Source organism: Oncorhynchus kisutch, linkage group LG12 (genome assembly GCF_002021735.2).
Source record: "Oncorhynchus kisutch isolate 150728-3 linkage group LG12, Okis_V2, whole genome shotgun sequence".
Classification (NCBI taxonomy): domain Eukaryota; kingdom Metazoa; phylum Chordata; class Actinopteri; order Salmoniformes; family Salmonidae; genus Oncorhynchus; species Oncorhynchus kisutch.
In genome coordinates, this window is record NC_034185.2 from 21,816,942 (window position 1) to 21,839,809 (window position 22,868).

The following is a 22,868-nucleotide window of genomic DNA, read 5'->3' on the forward strand; positions in this document are numbered from 1 at the left end:
CATCTCCACAGAGGAACTCTGGAGCGCTGTCAGAGTGGCCATCGGGTTCTTGGTCACCTCCCTGATCAAGGCCCTTCTCCCCCGATTGCTCAGTTTGCCCAGGCGGAGAGCTCAAGAAAAAGTCTTGGTGGTTCCAAACTTCTTCAATTTAAGAATGATGTAGGCCACTGTGTTCTTGTGGACCTTCAATACTGCAGAAATGTTTTGGTACACTTCCCCATATCTGTGCGCTGACACAATACTGTCTCGGAGCTCTACGGACAATTCCTTCGACCTCATGGCCTCATTTTGCTCTGCCAACTGTGGGACCTTTTATATAGACATGTGTGCCTTTCCAAATCATGCCCAACCAATTGAATTTACCACAGGTGGACTCCAATCAAGTTGTAAAAACATCTCAAGGATGATCAATAGAAACAGGATGCACCTGAGCTTAATTTCAAGTCTCATAGCAAAGGATCTGAATACTTACGTAAATACGTCATTTCCCTTTTTTTCTTTGTAAATTTTCCAAAAACCAGTTTTTGCTTTGTTATTATGGAGTACTGTGTGCAGATTGCTGCAATTCCTTTATTATTATTATTATATATATTTTTTAAATCCATTTTAGAATAAGGCTGTAACGTAACAAAATGTGGAAACCGTGAAGTGGTCTGAATACTTTCCGAATGCACTGTACGTGCTTAAAGTGCGCACTGGACACTAGAGGTGTGACGTTTAAACCAATTTGGTATTGTGAACATTTAGAAAAAATTCCTAACCACAATGCAGTTATCACAAAACTACCACTAACAGGTCCAGATCATAATAATCATAAATGCAAACATTTAAATTAAACAAATACCTAATGCAACAATGCTGTAACTAGGAGGAGATATGAATCTTTCAAATAATTTGTCAAGGATATAAAGTGCACCGCACGCCGTCATCGGCTGCCATAGTTGGAAAAATGGCAAAGAGTGAGACAAGGAAGCGAAAGCAGTGAAGTCTTGTATGGCAATACTTCGAGAAGTTAAATGAGAAGGTGATGAAATTCAAACTTTGCGAGGTGGATTTGGGCTACAGTGGCAGTACAGATGTAATGCTGAAAGGGATGCACCCTGAGACCCAACCCATTGCTGGCAGCAGTGTGATAAGGGACAGAGTGAGAAAATCCCATTGCTGATTACAGAAATGATTGCAGTTGATATGCAGCCATTGTCAATGGTAGAGGATGTCGTGACAGTTCTGACGGATCAATTTTACAATGAATGTTCTGCAAGTACAAAGCGCAATGTCTCAAATGCCATATGTGGAGTTAACAACAGATTGTTGGACATCTATGAACACGCTGTCATATATCACTGCAACGAGCCATCACATTAATGAGAAGTGGGACATGAAGTTCCATGTACTAACCACTGAGAACAAGGAGAGGCACACAACAGAGAACCTAAAACACTATTAATACTATCGTTGCCCAGTGGGCGGGGGACAGCAGTAAGGTAGGTAGCCAGCCAGGATCATGTGGATTGAACTGCATTGCCCCCTACCGGTCATACACAGGACCATATCTGAATTGTCAATTCCCGTCATTTTATGTTATTCATATCATCACTCTTGACAACTGTGTTTCTGAACATGCAGAAATAATTGTGCGTTCTGATACCTGGCCCAGACCGGTTTCAGGGACCTCGGCAACCAGATCCCTGGTTGCCCCCATTGACCAAGCCACTTGGGGGTACTGTTGCCACAGCAAATGCTTGGGGAGAAGGGCCCCGAGCCAAACAACCTTTTTAACGAAAAAGGCTCATCCAAATACATCCGCCTGTCCCTCTCAGGAATCCAGATGAACCGACACGTTTATTTGGAAGCACTGTGCTAGGATTATCCATTATTAGTCTCTGGAGTGAAGTAACTCGCCACTCATCTGCAAAAACTTTAAGCAGGGGTAAGTGACACTTCACAGCTGCAGGAGATAAATACCTTCATCCAAACCTGGAGGAACTCTGCTTTGGGAGAGAAAACGCCATCAAAGGCACGTTTACCACCAATTGTTCACTCTCCTCCGCTGAATCCAAAGATGACTCATGTCAACAGATTCTCACTTTGAAAACCCTACAGAGCATATCTGGAATAGTGCATAATCTTTGCCAGCAAAACCAGCATGAGCCTAACTCGGCTGGTTAGTCTTTTTGAACTGACTCTTACCACTGGCCATCTGACTCAAACAAGGAGCACTGGCTACAAAATCAAATCAAATTTATATGTCACGTGCGCCGAATACAACAGGTGTAGACCTTACAGTGAAATGCTTACTTACAGGCTCTAACCAATAGTGCGGAAAAAAGGTATGTATGTATGTATGTATGTATGTATGTATGTGTGTGTGTGTGTGTGTGTAGGTAGGTAGGTAGAGAAATAAAACAACAGTAAAAAGACATTTGAAAATAACAGTAGCAAGGCTATATACAGACACCGGTTAGTCAGGCTTATTGAGGTAGTATGTACATGTAGGTATGGTTAAAGTGACTATGCATATTTGATGAACAGAGAGTAGCAGTAGCGTAAAAGAGGGGGTGGTGGGTGGTGGGACACAATGCAGATAGCCCGGTTAGCCAATGTGCGGGAGCACTGGTTGGTAGGGCCAATTGAGGTAGTATGTACATGAATGTATAGTTAAAGTGACTATGCATATAAGATAAACAGCGAGTAGCTGCAGTGTAAAAGAGGGTTTGTGGGGGGCACACAATGCAAATAGTCCGGGTAACAATTTGGTTACCTGTTCAGGAGTCTTATGGCTTGGGGTTAAAAACTGTTCAGAAGCCTTTTTGTCCTAGACTTGGCACTCCGGTACCGCTTGCCATTCGGTAGTAGAGAGAACAGTCTATGACTTAGGTGGCTGGGGTTTTTGACAATATTTAGGGCCTTCCTCTGACTCGCCTGGTGTAGAGGTCCTGGATGGCAGGCAGCTTTGCACTACCCTCTTTAGTGCCTTGCGGTCGGAGGCCGAGCAATTGCCGTACCAGGCAGTGATGCAACCGGTCAGGATGCTCTCGATGTTGCAGCTGTAGAACCGTTTGAGGATCTCAGGACCCATGCCAAATCTTTTTAGTTTCCTGAGGGGGAATAGGCTTTGTCGTGCCCTCTTCACGACTGTCTTGATGTGTTTGGACCATTCTAGTTTGTTGTTGATGTGGACACCAAGGAACTTGAAGCTCTCAACCTGCTCCACTACAGCCCCGTCAATGAGAATGGGGGCGTGCTCGGTGCTCCTTTTCCTGTAGTTCACAATAATCTCCTTATTCTTGGTTACTTTGAGGGAAAGGTTGGTATTCTGGCACCACCCGGCCAGGTCTCTGACCTCCTCCCTATAGGCTGTCTCGTTGTTGTCGGTGATCAAGCCTACCACTGTTGTGTCGTCTGCAAACTTAATGATGATGTTGGAGTCATGCCTGGCCATGCAGTCTTGGGTGAACAGGGAGTACAGGAGGGGACTGAGCATGCAAATCAAATCAAATGTATTTATATAGCCCTTCGTACATCAGCTGATATCTCAAAGTGCTGTACAGAAACCCAGCCTAAAACCCCAAACAGCAAGCAATGCAGGTGTAGAAGCCCGGTGGCTAGGAAAAACTCCCTAGCAAGGCCAAAACCTAGGAAGAAACCTAGAGAGGAACCAGGCTATGAGGGGTGGCCAGTCCTCTTCTGGCTGTGCCGGGTGGAGACTATAACAGAACATGGCCAAGATGTTCAAATGTTCATAAATGACCAGCATGGTCAAATAATAATAAGGCAGAACAGTTGAAACTGGAGCAGCAGCACGGCCAGGTGGACTGGGGACAGCAAGGAGTCATCATGTCAGGTAGTCCTGAGGCATGGTCCTAGGGCTCAGGTCCTCTGAGAGAGAGAAAGAAAGAGAGAATTAGAGAGAGCACACTTAAATTCACACAGGACACCGAATAGGACAGGAGAAGTACTCCAGATATAACAAACTGACACTAGCCCCCCGACACATAAACTACTGCAGCATAAATACTGGAGGCTGAGACAGGAGGGGTCAGGAGACACTGTGGCCCCATCCGAGGACACCCCCGGACAGGGCCAAACAGGAAGGATATAACCCCACCCACTTTGCCAAAGCACAGCCCCCACACCACTAGAGGGATATCTTCAACCACCAACTTACCATCCTGGGACAAGGCCGAGTATAGCCCACAAAGATCTCCGCCACGGCACAACCCAAGTGGGGGGCGCCAACCCAGACAGGAAGATCACATCAGTGACTCAACCCACTCAAGTGACGCACCCCTCCTAGGGACGGTATGAAAGAGCCCCAGTAAGCCAGTGACTCAGCCCCTGTAATAGGGTTAGAGGCAGAGAATCCCAGTGGAAAGAGGGGAACCGGCCAGGCAGAGACAGCAAGGGCGGTTCGTTGCTCCAGAGCCTTTCCGTTCACCTTCCCACTCCTGGGCCAGACTACACTCAATCATATGACCCACTGAAGAGATGAGTCTTCAGTAAAGACTTAAAGGTTGAGACAGAGTTTGTGTCTCTTACATACGTAGGCAGACCATTCCAGAAAAATGGAGCTCTATAGGAGAAAGCCCTGCCTCCAGCTGTTTGCTTAGAAATTCTAGGGACAATTAGGAGGCCTGCGTCTTGTGACCGTAGCGTACGTGTAGGTACGTACGGCAGGACCAAATCAGAGAGATAGGTAGGAGCAAGCCCATGTAATGCTTTGTAGGTTAGCAGTAAAACCTTGAAATCAGCCCTTGCCTTGACAGGAAGCCAGTGTAGGGAGGCTAGCACTGGAATAATATGATCAAATCTTTTGGTTCTAGTCAGGATTCTAGCAGCCGTATTTAGCACTAACTGAGGTTTATTTAGTGCTTTATCCGGGTAGCCGGAAAGTAGAGCATTGTAGTAGTCTAACCTAGAAGTGACAAAAGCAAGGATACATTTTTCTGCATCATTTTTGGACAGAAAGTTTCAGATTTTTGCAATGTTACGTAGATGGAAAAAAGCTGTCCTTGAAATGGTCTTGATATGTTCTTCAAAAGAGAGCTCGGGGTCCAGAGTAACGCCGAGGTCCTTCACAGTTTATTTGAGACGACTGTACAACCATTAAGATTAATTGTCAGATTCAACAGAAGATCTCTTTGTTTCTTGGGACCTAGAACAAGCACCTCTGTTTTGTCCGAGTTTAAAAGTAGAAAGTTTGCAGCCATCCACTTCCTTATGTCTGAAACACATGCTTCTAGCGAGGGCAATTTTGGGTCTTCACCATGTTTCATTGAAATGTACAGCTGTGTGTCATCCACATAGCAGTGAAAGTTAACCATTCACAGAGACAAACTGATATCTTTCCGACAGATAAGATCTAAACCAGGCCAGAACTTGTCCGTGTAGACCAATTTGGGTTTCCAATCTCTCCAAAAGAATGTGGTGATCGATGGTATCAAAAGCAGCACTACGGTCTAGGAGCACGAGGACAGATGCAGAGCCTCGGTCTGATGCCATTAAAAGGTAATTTACCACCTTCACAAGTGCAGTCTCAGTGCTATGATGGGGTCTAAAACCAGACTGAATCATTTCGTATACATTGTTTGTCTTCAGGAAGGCAATGAGTTGCTGCGCAACAGGCTTAACATTTATTTTTGAGAGGATGCACCCCTGGGGAGCTCCAGTGTTGAGGATCAGCGTGGCAGATGTGTTGCTACCTACCCTCACCACCTGGGGGTGGCCTGTCAGGAAGTCCAGGATCCAGTTGCAGAGGGAGGTGTTTAGTCCCAGGTTCCTTGGCTTAGTGATGGTACTATGGTGTTGAATGCTGAGCTGTAGTCAATGAATAACAATCTCACATAGGTGTTCCTTTTGTCCAGGTGGGAAAGGGCAGTGTTGAGTGCAATGGAGATTGCATCGTCTGTGGATCTGTTTGGGCGGTATGCAAATTGGAGTGGGTCTAGGGTTTCTGGGATAATGGTGTTGATGTGAGCCATTACCAGCCTTTCAAAGCACTTCATGGCTACAGACGTGAGTGCTACGGGTCTGTAGTCATTTAGGCAGGTTGCCTTTGTGTTCTTGGGCACAGGAACTGTGGTGGTCTGCTTGAAACATATTGGTATTACAGACTCTATCAGGGACATGTTGAAAATGTCAGTGAAGACACTTGCCAGTTGGTCAGCACATGCCCGGAGCATACGTCCTGGTAATCCGTCTGGCTCCGCAGCCTTGTGTATGTTGACCTGTTTAAAGGTCTTACTGACGTCGGCTACGGAGAGCGTAATCACACCGTCGTCCGGAACAGCTGATGCTCTCATGCATGCCTCAGTGTTGCTTGCCTCGAAGCGAGCATAGAAGTGACTTAGCTCGTCTGGTAGGCTCGTGCCACTGGGCAGCTCGCAGCTGTGCTTCCCTTTGTAGTCTTTAATAGTTTGCAAACCCTGCCACATCCGACGAGCGTCGGAGCCATGGTAGTATGATTCAATCTTAGCCCTGTATTGATGCTTTGCCTGTTTGATTGTTCGTCGCAGGGCATAGCGGGATTTCTTGTAAACTTCTGGGTTAGAGTCCCACACCTTGAAAGCGGCAGCTCTACCCTTTAGCTCAGTGCGAATGTTGCCTGTAATCCATGGCTTCTGGTTGGGGTATGTATGTACAGTCACTGTGGGGACAATGTCCTCGATGCACTTATTGATAAAGCCAGTGACTGATGTGGTGTATTCCTCAATGTCATGTTCCAGTCTGTGATAGCAAAACAGTCCTGTAGTTTAGCATCTGCTTCATCTGACCAGTTTTTTATAGACCGAGTCACTGCTGCTTCCTGCTTTAATTTTTGCTTGTAAGCAGGAATCAGGATAGAGTTGTGGTCGGATTTACCAAATTGAGGGAGAGCTTTGTACTCGTCTCTGTGTGTGAAGTACAGGTGATCTAGAATTTTTTTCCCTCTGGTTGCACATTTAACATGTTGATGGAGATTTGGTAGAACTGATTTAAGTTTCCCTGCATTAAAGTCTCCGGCCACTAGGAGCGCCGCCTCTGGGTGAGTGGTTTCCTGTTTGCTTATTTCCTTATACAGCTGACTGAGTGCGGTCTTAGTGCCAGCATCTGTTTGTGGTGGTAAATAAACAGCCACGAAAAGTATAGCTGAGAACTCTCTAGGCAAGTAGTGTGGGCTGCAATTTATCACAATATACTCTACTTCAGGCGAGCAAAATCTACAGACTTCCTTAGATTTCGTGCACCAGCTGTTGTTTACAAATATGCACAGAAAAATCTTTGTCTAATCCGAGGTTAGTGATCGCTGTCCTGATATCCAGAAGCTCTTTTCTGCCGTAAGATACGGTTGCAGAAACATTATGTACAAAATAATTGACAAATATCGCGAAACCCCCCCACATAATAGCACAATTGGTTGGGCGCCCGTAAAACTGCTGCCATTTCTTCCGGTGCCATTTTCATCAGCACAAGCAGAGCAGAAAGTAGTTAGCTTTTAGCAAACACAAAAACCAATACCAAGACCCAAAACTCGCAACATCTGACACGTTATTCCTTCAGGCTCGCTGAAGAGCAAAGAATTTAGGAAATGGATGCAGGCCCCCGTATTATAGCCAGGAAGGTGGGGCTTCCGAGGGCGAGCTCAGTTGGGCGTCATTTCAGTTTGCTTCAGGTGAATAGAATTGGTCGTTGACTCCTCATAGTATGTTATACCGAGTGACAGACTGAAAGGGCACTGTCCTTTGTCTGGAGAGGGAGCAGCTGCACCACAGGGAGACCATGCCCTCTATTCCCCATTCACTTAACATTCACAGAGCTCACCTCATCATCTTTTCAAAACATGTTACTTTATTACAATGTTCCCAGGTTATATTATTTATTAATGATATATATATAGATTGAAATACAGTCATTTAGTCCTGATCTATGGATTTCACATGACTGGGAATACAGATATGCATCTGTTAGTTACAGATACCTTTAAAAAAAAGTAGGGGCGTGGGTCAGAAAACCAGTCAGTGTGACCACCATTTGCCTCATGCAGCATGACACTTCTCCTTCCCATAGAATTGATCAGGCTGTTGATTATGGAATGTTGTCCCACTCCTCTTCAATGGCTGTGCGTAGTTGCTGGATATTTGCAGAATTGGAACACGCTGTCGTATCATACCCGTTGATACAGAGCATCCCAAACATGCTCAATGGGTGACATATCTGGTGAGTATGGAAGAACTGGGACATCCATGGAAGAACTGGGACATTTTCAGATTCCAGGAATCATGTACAGATCCTTGCGACATGGGGCTGTGTATTATCATGCTGAAACATGAGGTGATGGACGCTGTTGGGCCTCAGGATTTAATTTCCACTGTATCTCTGTGCATTCAAATTGCCATTGATAAAATGCAATTGTGTTAATAGTCTGTACCGTATGCCTGCCAATACCATAACCCCACCGCCACCATGGGACACTGTTCACAACGTTATCAGCTCACCCACACAACGCCATACACATGGTCTGCGGTTGTGAGGCCGGTTGGGCGTACTGCCAAATTCTCTAAAAATGAGTTTGGAGGCGGCTTCTACATCTGCATTGCTTGCTGTTTAAGGCTGGGTTTCTGTACAGCACTTTGTGACATCGGCTGATGTAAAAAGGGCTTTATAAATACATTTGATTGATTGATTATGGTAGACACATTAACATTCAATTCTCTGGTGGAAATTCCTGCAGTCAGCATGCCAATTGCACGCTCCCTCAAAACTTGAGACACGTGGCATTGTGTTGTGTGACAAAACTGCACATTTCTAGAGTGCCCTTTTATCGTCCCCAGCACAAGGTGCACCTGTGTAATGAACACGCTGTTTAATCAGCTTCTTGACATGCCACACCTGTCAGGTGGATGGATTATCTTGGTAAAGGATAAATGCTCCCTAACAGGGATGTAAAACAACAAGCTTTTTTTGTGCATATGGAACATTTTTGGGATCTTATGTCAGCTCATGAAACATGGGACCCACAGTTAACATGTTGTGTTCATATTTTTATTCAGTATAGATACAGAGATATCTATCTGATTCTCTGAGTCAATAATTCTCTATGGCTACCCCTGTAGACATAAACCCTAAGCTCAGTCAGGAACTAACTCTCTGTACCTGAAGAGGAGCAGGGAAGAAGCTGAGGGTGTGAGAGGCCCTAAGGCACTAAGGCAGTGCATTGCAGTGCTAGCTGTGCCACTAGAGATTCTGGGTTTGAGTCCAGGCTCTGTCGCAGCCGGCCGCGACCGGGTGGCCCATGGGGCGGCGCACAATTGGCCCAGCATCGTCCGGGTTAGGGGAGGGTTTGGCCGGCAGGGATATCCTTGTCTCATTGCGCACTAGCGATTCCTGTGGCGGGCCGAGCGCAGTGCACGCTGACACGGTAGCCAGGTGTACTGTGTTTCCTCCAACACATTGGTGCGGCTGGCTTCTGGGTTGGATGGGCATTGTGTCAAGAAACAGTGTGGCTTGGTTGGGTTGTGTTTCGGAGGACGCATGGCTCTCAACCTTTGCCTCTCCCGAGTCCGTACGGGAGTTGCAGCGATGAGACAAGACTGTGACTACTACCAATTGGATACCACGAAATTGGGGATCATTTTTTTTTTAAATAAAAAATAAATGATACCATTTCATTTCAATGTGTTTAATACAGGCCTGAATCACTTCATTGAATTGTTCCCTGGGCGGCAGATAGATGGCAGTATAGCGTAGCTGTTGAACAGGAAGGCCGAAATAGAAGGTTTGCCGAAATAGAACCCAACCACTCACATACAGCGACCTACACATATCAATATGCTACTAGCTCATTTTGCAGTCTGGTCGACATGGATCGATTTATTGTAAAAAAAAAAACGTAAATCTATTGACAATAAAAATGAGGGGGAAGAGCTGGAGAACAACGTGACAGCAATGAACGAACAATCACCAGATAACCAGGAAGATGGAGGCGGGGAAATGCAGCTAGCTAACGTGGCTCCAGTGGCTAAGAGAAGGATACAGTCGATTCAAGAAGAACACAAAGTTCCAAGAGAAATGGAAAGACAAGTATTTTTGTTGTACTGCATGATGGGACTAGCTCACTTTGTCTTATTATACAAGGCAGTCAATTGTTTTAAACAAATTTAAAGTAAATTTAGAGCAACATTTCTAGCCACACCATGCCTACTTTGACAAAACATATCTGCCACGAAGCAATCTCAGAAACAACAAAATAGCACAACTCAAAGGACAGCTCAAAAAACAACAACAAATGATGGACAGATCTTGCACCGTTGCAGAGAAAACGACAAGAGGCAACATATGAGATTGCTTGGATACTCGCGAGAAACAAGAAGGCCTTCACAGACGTGGAGATTGTAAAATAATGTTTTTTGGCCTCAGCCGAAATATTGTATGCTGATTTCACAAACAAGAAAGCTATTTTAAAGCAAATTAAGGGACTGCAACGATCATAACAAGATGCATAGAAGACATCGGCGAGGACATTGGTAAAGCAACTGATTACCTACATATCCGTGGCGCCATGTTTTAGTATTGCGCTTGACGAAAGCACTGATGTAAGTGACATTGCCCAATTATGTTTGGTTCCGCTTTCCTCAAAACGAGTCGTTCATAGAGGGACTTTTATGTTTACTGCCCCTTCAGGGACAAACACGAGGAGAGGATATTCTGAAAACCCTTGTTACATTTTCTGCTGATAACAATATTGACTGGTCAAATGTGGCATCTGTGTGCACTGACTGCACCCCAAACAAGTACAATTCCAAATTCGTAAACACGGGTACCCTCATAGATGTCATCCTAACTAACTCACCCTCCAAATACACCTCTGCTGTTTTCAATCAAGATCTCAACGATCACTGCCTCATTGCCTGCATCCGTAATGGGTCAGCGGTCAAACGGCCTCCACTCACCATGGTAAAACGCTCCTTAAAACACTTCTGCGAGCAGGCCTTTCTAATTGACCTGGCTGGGGTATCCTGGAATGACATTGACCTCATCTCGTCAGTAAATGATGCCTGGCTATTCTTTAAAAGTGCCTTCCTCACCATCTTAAATAGGCATGCCCCATTCAAAAAATGTAGAACTAGGAATAGATATAGTCCTTGGTTCACTCCAGACCTGTCTGCCCTTGACCAGCACAAAAACATCCTGTGGCGTTCTGCATTAGCATCGAATAGCCCCTGTGATATGCAACTTTTCAGGGAAGTTAGGAACAAATATACATAGGCAGTTAGGAAAGCTAAGGCCAGCTTTTTCAAACAGAAATTTGCATCCTGTAGAACTAACTCAAAAAAGTTCTGAGACACTGTAAAGTCCATGGAGAATAAGAGCACCTCCTCCCAGCTGCCCACTGCTCTGAGGCTAGGAAACACTGTCACCACCGATAAATCCACTATAATTGAGAATTGCAATAAGCATTTTTCTACGGCTGGCCATGATTTCCACCTGGCTACCCCTACCCCGGTCAACTGCCCTGTACCCTCCACAGCAACCCGCCAAAGCCCCCACCATTTCTCCTTTACCCAAATCCAGATAGCTGATGTTCTGAAAGACCTGCAAAATCTGGACCCCGACAAATCAGCTGGGCTAGACAATCTGGACCCTCTACTTCTAAAATGATCTGCCGAAATTGTTGCAACTGCTATTACTAGCCTGTTCAACCTCTTTTTCGTATCGTCTGAGATTCCCAAAGATTGGAAAGCTGCCTCGGTCATCCCTTCTTCAAAGGGGGTGACACTCTAGACCCAAACTGCTACAGACCTATATCTATCCTAACCTGTCTTTCTAAGGTCCTCGAATGCCAAGTTAACAAACAGATTACCGACCATTTCGAATCCCACCGTACCTTCTCCGCTATGCAATCTGGTTTCAGAGCTGGTCATGGGTGCACCTCAGCCACACTCAAGGTCCTAAACTATATCTTAACCGCCATCGATAAGAGACATTACTGTGCAGCCGTATTCATCGACCTGGCCTAGGCTTTCGACTCTGTCAATCACCACATTCTTATTGGCAGACTCAATAGCCTTGGCTTCTCAAATGATTGCCTCGCCTGGTTTACCAACTACTTCTCTGATAGAGTTCAGTGTGTCAAATCGGAGGGCCTGTTGTCCGGACCTCTGGCAGTCTATGGGGGTGCCACAGGGTTCAATCCTCGGGCCGACTCTCTTCTCTGTATACATCAATGATGTCGCTCTTGCTGCTGGTGATTCTCTGGTACACCTCTACGCAGGTGACACCATTCTGTATACTTCTGGCCCCTCTTTGGACACTGTGTTAACTAACCTCCAGATGAGCTTCAATGCCATACAACTCTCCTTCCATGGCCTCCAACTGCTCTTAAACGCAGGGAAAACTAAATGCATGCTATTCAACCGATCACTGCCCGCACCTGCTCGCCTGTCTAGCATCACTACTCTGGACAGCTCTGACTTAGAATATGTGGACAACTACAAATACCTAGGTGTCTGGATAGACTGTAAACTCTCCTTCCAGACTCACATTAAGCATCTCCAATCCAAAATTAAATCTAGAATTGGCTTCCTTATATCGCAACAAAGCATCCTTCACTCATGCTGCCAAACATACCCTCGTAAAACTGACCACCCTACCGATCCTCGACTTCGGTGATGTCATCTATAAAATAGCCTCCAACACTCTACTCAACAAACTGGATGCAGTCTTTCACAGTGCCATTCGTTTTGTCACCAAAGCCCCATACAGTACCCACCATTGCGACCTGTACGCTCTCGTTGGTTGGCCCTTGCTTCATACGCGTCGCCAAACCCACTGGCTACAGGTTATCTACAAGTCTCTGCTAGGTAAAGCCCTGCCTTATCTCAGCTCACTGGTCACCATAGCAGCACCCACTCGTAGCACGCGCTCCAGCAGGTATATCTCACTGGTCACCCAAAAAAGCCAATTCCTCCTTTGGTCGTCTTTCCTTCCAGTTCTCTGCTGCCAATGACTGGAACGAACTGCAAAAATCTCTGAAGCTGGAGACTCATATCTCCCTCACTAGCTTTAAGCACCAGCTGTCAGAGCAGCTCACAGATCACTGCACTTGTACATAGCCCATCTATCTACCTACCTCATCCCCATACAGTATTTATTTATTTATCTTGCTCCTTTCGACCCCAGTATCTCTACTTGCACATTCATCTTCTGCACATCTACCATTCCAGTGTTTAATTGGTATATTGTAATTACTTCGCCACCATGGCCTATTTATTGCCTTAACTCCCTTATCTTACCTCATTTGCACTCACTGTATATAGACTTGTTTTCTTTTGTTCTACTGTATTATTGACTATGTTTTGTTTATTCCATGTGTAACTCTGTGTTGTTGTATGTGTTGAATTGCTATGCTTTATCTTGGCCAGGTCAAAGTTGCAAATGAGAACTTGTTCTCAACTAGCTTACTACCTGGTTAAATAAAGATGAAATTAAAATGAATAAAATAAAAAAGGTGAGGAAAGGAGAAGGGACTCAACAATGAACATTGTGAAACAAAAACAGAGAAACAGACTGACCAATGCACACCTGGATTGCCTCACAAGGACAGCAACAACAGACTATACATTTAGAATGAATTCCGTCAAGGAGCAGAAGGGACATTTTCGCTCATCCAACTACTGAGGTAACCCTTAATATGGGTCTTATACATTTGATGTAGCCTATTTGATGTGTGTATGTATACTGTACATACAGTGTCTTCGGAAACGTTTTCCATATTTTGTTACGTTACAGCCTTACTCTAAAATTGATTAAATATTAAACAAATACACACAGTACCCCATAATTACAAAGCGAAAACAGGTGTTTTCAAATTTCTTGCAAATGTATGACCAAGAACCCGATGGTCACTCTGACAGAGCTGTAGAGTTCCTCAGTAGAGATGGGAGAACCTTTCTGAAGGACAACCATCTCTGCGGCACTCCACCAATCAGGCCTTTATGGTAGAGTGGTCAGACAGAAGCCACTCCTCTGTAAAGGCACATGGCAGCCAGCTTGGAGTTTGTCAATACGCACCTAAAGGACTGTCAGACTATGAGAAGCAAGATTATCTGGTCTGATGAAACCAAGATTGAACTCTTTGGCCTGAATGCCAAGCGTCACGTCTGTTCGAATCCTGGCACCATCCCTATGGTGAAGCACCACCATGCAGCACTGTGCTGTGGGGATGTTTTTCAGAGGCAGGGACTGTGAAACTAGTCAGGATCGAGGCAAAGATGAACGTAGAAAAGTACAGAGAGATCTTTGATGAACCTGCTCCAGTGTACTCAGGACCTCAGACTTGGGCGAAGGTTCACCTTCCAAAAGGACAATGACCCTAAGCACACAGCCAAGACAACACTTGCGTGTCTTCGGAGCAAGTCTCTGAATGTCCTTGAGTGGCCCAGCCAGAGCCCGGACTTGAACCCTATCTAACATCTCTGGAGAGACCTGAAAATAGCTGTGCAGCAACGCTCGCTATCCAACCGGACAGAGCTTGAGAGGATCTGTAGAGAAGAATGGGAGAAACTCCCCAAATATAGGTGTGCCAAGCTTGTAGCGTCATACCCAAGAAGACTCGATGCTGTAATCGCTACCAAAGGTGCTTCAACAAAGTACTGAGTAAAGGGTCTGAATACTTATATAAATGTGATTTCAGGTTTTTTAAACCTGTTTTTGCTTGTAATTATGGGTATTGTGTGTGGATTGAGGAGGAAAAACAATAAGCCGGTAACATAACAAAATGTAGAAAAAGTCAAGGGGCTGAATACTTTCCAAATGCAGTGTTGTGAGAAAGTATTTGCCCCCTTACTGATTTTCTTTATGTTATCAGATCTTAAACCAAAACCTAATATTAGATAAAGGGAACCTGAGATAACAAATAACAAAATAAATGTATACTTAAATAAATTAATTATAAAATTAAAGTTATGCAACACCCAATTCCCCTGTGTGAAAAAGTAATTGCCCCCTTACACTCAATAACTAGTTGTGCCACATTCAGCTGCAATGACAGCAACCAAATGTTTCCTGTAGTTGTTGATCAGTCTCTCACATCACTGTGGAGGAATTTTGGCCCACCTTTGCATGCAGAACTGCTTAAACTCAGTGGCATTTGTGGGTTTTCAAGCATGAACTGCTATTTCAAGTCTTGCCACAACATCTCAAATGGGATTAGGTCTGGACTTTGACTAGGCCATTCTAAAACTTGAAATGTGTTGCTTTTTAACCATTTTCATGTAGATTTGATTGTGTGTTTTGGATCATTGTCTTGGTGCATGACCCAGCTGTGCTTCAGCTTCAGCTCTTAGACGGGTGGCCTGACATTATCCTGTAGAATTCTCTGATTCAGAGCAAAATTCATGGTTCCTTCTATTAAGACAAGTCTTCCAGGTCCCGAGGCATCAAAGCGTCCCCAAACCATCACATTACCACCACCATGCTTGACAATTGGTATGAGGTTCTTACTGTGGAATGCAGTGTTTGGTTTTCGCCAGACATAATGGGACCAATCTCATCTAAAAAGTTGACGCAAGTTTGCCAAAAAGCACCTGGAAGACTCTTTGAAGAATGCTCTATGGACAGATGAGTCAAAAGTCTAACTTTTTGGACTGTGGACATATTTAAAAGAGATCTTAAAACATATTTTTAGCTTTGCTTTTCCCTAGGATGGTTTTTAGTTATTCAGTTTGTCATTCTTTTGTTTTGTATCTTAGGTTTGTGGTGTGGTAAATATTTCAGCTTTTATTTTAATTGTTTTGTTATTTTTTCCAGTAAAGCAAAGTGCATTGCATTCCATGTCTGAAATGTGCTGTATAAATGAAGCTTAAACATAGCAGACCCAAATGTCCGCGCTAGATCTGACGTGACTTATTTTTCTACAGTGAAAGGCATACTTGTTCTACATAATGTTTTATTTGAACGTTCCACAACGTTGTACCCTGCTGAACACAGCCCAGGACTTACTGATAAATGCCTTGATGCCCAGGGACTCCATCTCCATGTAGACCAGCAGAGGGCTGTAGTTCTCCACCAGGACTGGGGCCAGGGCAATGCTGGACTTGGTGTGGGCAAACCTGATCACTCGCGTGGCGATGCTGTTGATGAGGCTGGAGTGAAATTAGACAGGACATTTAGTCCGATTTGTTTAAATTATTGAGTATTTGCTTACCTTTTTTTTAAAGGCTTTGATCACTAAATTGTCAGAATACTGCATATGCAAGTGTTGGTTTTTGCAGAAAACAGCTAAATGTTCAAGGCATTATAGGCTTAGAAATTGCAGATGGCTTTTTATTGTCAAATCAATAAGCACTGAATCCTCTGCAAAGCCACCAGAGCGTATTTTTCATGACTTAAAGAAGAGCCCACTCATCTCTGTAAAAATAGCTTTTAGGTTGAAATGGATATATGTTGTTTAAACTCATCACCCCCACCACCTTCTTTCCTCAGTTCTAAATGGCAACTAACAGCAGGGAAAATACAACCGTGATCAACAAGAGAGGGAGGAAGACGTCACGCTTCAACATGCTCATCTGTTTTTTGTGATGTAGCACAGAGAAATGTAATTTCTTACACACTGGGCTACACTGAACTGATTTAGGTGAAATGACGACAACGTTTACATGTTATGTTTAGATATTAACTCATTATTTAAACCTCATTCCGTTTTAAACAGGACAGTATTAATGTGAATAAATTGACATGGCATGTCATTAAAAAAAAACACGACAAGGATCCAAATGACTATTTTTAAGGAGATTATTTTTACCACAGCATTTCAAGCAGGTTTTTAAAAACTTAATTTAAAACATCATAGGACGCCTCCTCAAGTCTTCCTGTAAGCCTCTCGTAGGCTGAGGATATTCCATTTTTACTTCAATAATCCCTATTAAGAGCTCTAACTACACTGACCACAAATAAATGCAACATGCAACAATTTTACTGAGTTACAGTTCATGTAAGGAAATCAGTGAATTGAAATAAATGCATTAGGCCCTAATCTATGGATTTCACATGACTGGGAATACAGATATGCATCTCAAAAGGAGAAATGCTCACTAACGGGGATGTAAACAAATTTCTGCACAACATTTGAGGGGAACACGCTTTTTGTTCGTATGGAACATTTCTGGGATATTTTATTTCAGCTCAAAAAACATGGGACCAACACTTTACATGTTGCGTTTATATTTTTGTAAATTAAGTAAGATGTTACGACGTCGAACTGCAGTCAGGTCAATACCCTGGTGAGGACAATGGTCACACAGATGAGCTTCCCTGAGATGGTTTCTGACCGTTTATGCAGAAATTATTTGGTTGTGCAAACCCACAGCTTACTCAGCTGTCCGGGTGGCTGGTCTCAGACAATCCCGCAGGTGAAGAAGTCCGATGTGGAGGTCCTGGACCGGCCTGGTTACACATGGTCTGCAGTTGAACCTACTGTCAAATTCTCTAAAACGACATCGGAGGCGGCTTATGGAAACAGCTCTAGTGGACATTATCTTGGCAAAGGAGAAAATCTCACTAAAAAGGATGTAAACAAATTTGTGCATCACATTTTTGAGAAATATGCTTTTTGTGCATATGGAATATCTGTGGGATCTTCTATTTCAGCTAATGAAACATGGGACCAACATTTTACATGTTGTGTTTATTTTTGTTCAGTGTAAATGAATCAGTACTGTTTATGTTGCTGTATTATCCTGTGAGCAGAACAGTAGTAGTGGTTGTAGGGACAATATGTCACGCCTTGGCCTTAGCATTCTGTGTTTTCTTTATTATTTTGGTTAGGCCAGGGTGTGACATGGGTGATTTATGTGTCTTGTCTTGTCTAGGGGTTTATTAGATTTATGGGGTTGTGTTTAGTAGAGTTGTCTAGGAAAGTCTATGGTTGCCTGGAGTGGTTCTCAATCAGAGGCAGGTGTTTATCGTTGTCTCTGACTGGGAACCATATTTAGGCAGCCATATTCTTTGGGTATTTTGTGGGTGGTTGTCTCCTGTGTCAGTAGCACATGGGACTGTTTTGGGTTTTCACGGTTCTTGTAGTTTATTCATGTATAGTTTTTCTTATAAAAAAAAAAAACATGAATTATAACCACGCTGCATTTTGGTCCTCCTCTCCTTTGACGGAAGAATCCCGTTACACAATAGAGATATTTGGTATCTGTATCTATCTCTATGGTAAGTATAGCTCACCTCATCCTGGTGTGGACAGTGAGAGAGTCCAGGGGATTCATGGGTAGTGGTGTGATGGAGCCTGATGCGGTACAGTTGGTGCCAGGTAAGGTTATGTGCATGTTGCCATAGATAGTCTCCACCAGCATGTCCATGGGCAGAGTGAAGCACTCTGAGTTAGTGGAGTAGGCATTACACAGCAAGGTGATTTTATAATCCGTCATCCCCAGGGACTTGTTCCTCAGGCTCTGCTGGAGAAACCTAAACACACAAGGACAGGTAGAGTTCAATATGAGGCAAGTCTTTTAAATGCAATTGAATCACAGATTTGAGATGTTGCTTTTATCTCAAACTCAAGGGATCAAAAATCATGCATCTGTGAGTTACACTACACGTTGGTGACCACTGTAATACTTTTAGACTGACTGCCTGAAGCCTTCTGCATGCTTCGGGTTCAGCTGGCGCCTACCGAACGAGTGTGCTCGCATACTCCCTTTAAAAAACTTTAGCTTGAAAAACAATAACAAAATGTGGCACGCCATAGCCAGCATACTTCCTGAAAATAGTCATAATTAATCAAGAAATCTCATTAATTGACGTTTTGTCGATCTTAATCGCACAATTTTAAGTTTGTTGCAGTATTTCTCAAGTTAAAAATTGTGCATGAAAATGATTCATCTCTCGCTGAATGACAACAAAGACTTAATTGAAGAATCCATTCTGTTGACCAATCACCAGCGACGGCGCGTAGACTTCGGCCACAGACTACCGACTTCGGGTTGTCTTGAGATTTTTTTTTTGGTGTGCACTAACAGCCGGAAATACCCTTGTCGAAGACCAAAATGTCATCATAATGTATGCATGAATTGTTTCGGATGGGAGCATGTGGACACCTTACATGTAAGTGTAGCCATCTGAGCTTCCTAGTAGACGGCATGACGGATAAGAGCTGGTATTAAGGGCCTATTGTTCTATAAGGTGGAGACAGTCTCTTACTCATGGTGCAGCTTGAGGGAGTGGGAAATGCGGCTCTGGCGTGGGTCGACTGGGGCTTGCTGATGTCCGGCACCGGGATGCACTGTCGAAATACACACACATCAATGTCTTTAGCAATACCAATAAATCCTTAAATCGTCTTCAATAAATCCTAAATTCATAAATGTCTTGTAAACAAAGTAGACACCAAGTAAATAGCTTTAGAACCGGGCTAATTTAATGCATTATTATCTCATTGAAACACGTTACTCATTCGTTCCCAATTTGCTGTATCATCATTGGTCAAAAGCTAATAAATAACCACTTAGCTCCGGGATAAGCTGTACGAGTCAACCATGAGTGTGTGTGTGTTAGTGCAGCATTAGTACACAGATTCAGTATTTGCATGCTAATGCAAGATTTGGCTGGGAGTTAATTGATGGAGCTGTGGCTGCAGATGCCTTAATTGCGTCCCCTTGGATACGGCAGCTCCAGATGTAGTTCGGCTCAAAGTGGAGGATCCTGGTTCCTGCAGGGCTGCTCAGACAGATGGAGAAAACTGAAATAACAGGCCCTCAGAGCTCTGATGGCAGCACAGTCTCTTCTTACTTGAGCTACCACACAGATACACAGGGGGCAATGCTACTGTATAGTCCTACTCTATGATCTCCCCTCTAGATACAGTGAGCATGCTAACCTTTACACCGGTAGACATACACCAACCAGGGGAGAATGACTGGCCTTTCTCATTGAAGCCACGGAAGTTCAAGGTGGTACTGCAGGCCTGGTTTGCAGAAAACAGGATCCCCCATTATTAGGAATGGAAAAAATTGCAATCTTTGTGTCACAAAAAAAAAAAAAAATCAAGAAAATTATTGATTCTAATACACCAGATGTATGACCTTGAACCGATAATTTTATAAATCGCACACAGAAGAAGGAAGGACAATTTAGTTGTTCATGGCAGCCTGCAGTACCCCGGTCGGCCTTCAGCTTGAGTTACTCAATGAGGGGGCAGCACCGAGCTAGCCTGCAACGTCACTTCCTGGAGTAGCTCAATCTGCTATGTTATGTCTCCATCTTAATAATATTTTATTTCTTTTTTTGGTACTCTTTCTCCTTCTCCCCAATTGGTAGTTGGAACTGCAACTCCCCTACGGACTCGGAGAGGCGAAGGTCGAGAGCCATGCGTCCTCCAAAACACAACCCTGCAAAGTCACATTGCATGCTTAACGCGGAAGTCAGACGCACCAATGTGTTGGAGGAAACACCGTCCAGCTGGCGACAGAAGTCAGCTTGCAGGTGCCGGCCCGCCACAAGGAGTTGCTAGAGGACAACAGGACATCCCGGCCGGCCAAACCCTCCCCTAATCCGGACAACCCTGGAACAATTGTGCGCCGCCTCATTGGTCTCCCGGTCATGGCTGGCTGTGAGACAGCCTGGGATCAAACCAGGGTCTGTAGTGATGCCTCAAGCACTGCGATGCAGTGCCTTAGACCTCTGCACCACTCGGGAGGCTGATATCTTAATCTTAACCAACTTTATTTGGCTTCAGTGCGCTGAGTCACATAGGGACGGATGTAGTCACGTGACCCATGGCTTTGTCCATTCATATATACAGTCATTGACACACACACACATCTTTCTCTGGGTAGAGCAGGTCGAACAGCTTCATGACAGGGAGAAAGTCCGCCTGGGCGTTCTGAGTGCTGCCAGAGATTAACTGGAGGACCCATATCAGGTGGTCTCTGCTTTTGATCAGGCCTCGGCCGGCCAGCTGAGGAGCAACACACATTTTAGACATGGTCTGTCTTACGGTCTCTGTCTCACACACTGTGGAACAGAAGTGCTTATTCATCCGCTAATGGTAAAAATTAAGCAAGAACAAGTGTTAAAGATAATAGGACAATTGACTGTGTCCACATCTATAAGTGTGTTTTTGTTCCAATCAACACCATCCCACCTTCTGGTGAAACGAGAACACCATGTGTGGGAAGCTTCGAACTGGAAGAGCACAAAGAAAATAAGCTGGCTGGAGAGGTGCTGCCACAGGAGCTGGCTGGTGCTGCCGTCGTAAAACTGCTCCTACGTCTCAGAGCGCTCCATGGTGTACACCACCAGGTACACCAGCTGGTCCTCGATTACCGGATGTGTGGGGGGAGGGCCCGGAGAGAGCGATGTCAGAAAGTAACATTACGAAATCATTTCAGAAATCGCAAAAGCACTTTGCTCCATTCACGGAGCATGGATAGCCGTTGGATGCAACGGCCACGGAATTTCTAAACTGTACTGTCTTTGCTAAGGCAAATATTTGTATAACTGTCATCATCTGTAGTTAATTCTACAGTTAACCGGACGTTTGTACAGCCTTAAAAACAAACCGATGTGGCACAATCAAAAGTAAATTGTTCCACATCTGTAGAGTAATTTCATCTAATATAAAAATACGATCTACGGTTCAATGAGACCAGTGACGTTTCTGAAATGGAAATATGAATGAGACCGCTGCATTTAATGTCTCGTCCAGTTAAAATTAATTAAACGTACTTTTTCATAATTCTGTAAAACATCGAGCTTCAAATCGAGTGGTGCCATTGGTGCTCTTTTGACAATCTGATAAATGATTCACATCAGTCAAACCAGTCTTCAATCAGGCAATCAAGTACATTAATGACTGCACTACCGTCTCAAGAATGTTGTGGGCCTGACAAACGGTTAATGTTATGGTGCCCTACAAAACTAAAGTTATTACAAACGTTTACACAGACCTTGTAGAATATTCTATAAAACATTTAATTATCATATAACAATTCACAGAAGTTATCAAATAACCTTTGTTACCCAGTCAGAATAGACCAGTGCTTTAATTAGGCAATAATTGTAGGGTTAATGTGTGCTTTACAACCGGCGTGATGAGAACTCGATCCGGTGGAATACGACGATACAGAGCGCTTACTTCAAAGCACTCTGTAAGTCACGCCCCAGTGGGCAGGGGTAGGCATGTTGGACTGGGACACGTTTCAATATGATAAGTATCTAATTTTACAATGCGTCCGTCTTGGTTCGGTGTAGCCTAGTTATGCTCATATATTTGAGACCAGTGTATGCATTGAATAATACATTCATAAATGGCAAAAAGGACAATCAAATAAAGAAATGAATCTTAAGAAACAAGTTTTTGAAGTGTCTGTCCTAAATCTAGGAGAGACTTTTAACTCATATTTTATGTGCACATTTTCTGCCTGACTGGCGCTCTTTACCTGAACTGTTAGGATTTTCTTGTGATCACATCTTATTTTGCTCAAATAAAGAGAATTCAATTGTTTTCTTTGAAAAGATGGGCCTGGCTGAGAAAAGTACATTGCTCTTTCTGTCTAAGTGTGGGGCTGTTTACTGCATTTTTCTGTGTGGTTAACAACAAAACAACATATTTTACTCAACTCAAGATTGAATTAAATGGTATTTCTTTGAAAACATAGGCCTGGCTGAAAGGAAAAATACATTAAGGGGATGGGACCCACAGATACTGATTATCTGTCTGTGTGTCTCTTTATTTACAATGCTGGCTGCCATGGTTAACACAAACGCAGGACATTGAATGCTACCGGAATTGAATCAGACAGGGTAACATAAACAGGCATACAGTGACACATAGAGGTCAAACGGGTATGTGTGTGTGTTAGTCAGATTATCCAGTGTCCACAGCA

General features: G+C 43.9%; 1 pseudogene; it reads right to left on the reverse strand.

Annotated features, from left to right (window-relative positions):
• Nucleotides 1-21,148, reverse strand: part of LOC109901362 (mediator of RNA polymerase II transcription subunit 23-like) — a 34,228-nt pseudogene extending 13,080 nt beyond the window's left edge.
• Between the last annotated feature and the right edge of the window lie 1,720 nt (nucleotides 21,149-22,868).